The sequence below is a fragment of the Neophocaena asiaeorientalis genome, unplaced genomic scaffold (assembly GCF_003031525.2).
Source record: "Neophocaena asiaeorientalis asiaeorientalis breed wild unplaced genomic scaffold, Neophocaena_asiaeorientalis_V1.1 scaffold89, whole genome shotgun sequence".
Lineage (NCBI taxonomy): Eukaryota > Metazoa > Chordata > Mammalia > Artiodactyla > Phocoenidae > Neophocaena > Neophocaena asiaeorientalis.
In genome coordinates this window covers 3,026,222-3,027,222 of record NW_020172592.1, presented here as the reverse complement: position 1 = coordinate 3,027,222, position 1,001 = coordinate 3,026,222, and positions in this window count along the sequence as shown.

Sequence of the window (1,001 nt, the reverse complement as noted above, 5' to 3'; positions counted from 1 at the left end):
ACTTCTAGGGGTGAGTCTCAGGATTTTCTCTTGCTGGTTTAATTAGTTTCCTTTTATTGCCGATCGGAGGGGGTTAAAGTCGCCCCGGCCAGGCCACGGGCTATCAGTCTCTATTGAGAGCTTTTTTTCCCCCCTTTAAATACAAGTGAGTTTGGAGAAAAGAAAGGGGGGCAGAGGGGGGCAGAGTCACTTTTTTCAGAGCAGGAAAAGGTTCGAAGGGCATTTAGACAAGCCACCTCGCAGCGCCCGGCCTCTCCCCGCCCGGGAGACGTGCGCCCAGCCCATTTTACGTGCGACGATTTCGAGGGTAAAGAGAGCAAGTTTTTCCGCCTGGGCAAACTGCAGATTTTCCCTCTTCCCCTTAGAAAATTCCGCAGCCCGCCTTGTCTTGCAGGTACGTTGAACCCGTCTCTCTTTCTCTTTTTTACTATTGTAGACTTTTTTTTTTTTTTAAAGAAAATCAGGAAGAGCGAGCCAGCCCTATAGTTTGACGTCTTTTGGGCTGGGAGAAACAACCCAGGATGGGTTTCTGGGGACCGGAACAGGATTTTCAAAGCTCTTCTGTGGATTACAGGGGTAGCGCTCTTAAAAGCAATCCAATGGTTTTTCCCCAGGCTTCTCCGCAAAGGAATCTTCCTTCCTCCCCAATCTGGACTTTTTGCTTGCTTGTTTGTTTCGAAGTGCCTGGGGCCTTGTGTGCGTTTTAGCTGAGAATACTTGTCAAACTCTTCTTTAGCATGGCGCTTTGCTCCCGAATCAGACGCCGGCAGCCAAACTTGTCCCCTCCCGTAGAGTAGAAAACAGCCGGGCGCCGGGGCTGTTGGGGGAGCCAGGTGAGTTGGTGGCGCCGCGCCGCAGCGAGAAATGGGGTGCAGTGGGGCGTTTTGGAGGCTACCGGAGGACTAATGCACATTTCCTTCCTCCCTCCCCCACTGCCCCTTTGCCCACCTCCCCTCCCCTCCCCCACCCCTTCTTCTCTCCTCCTTCTCTGAGGAAGAACC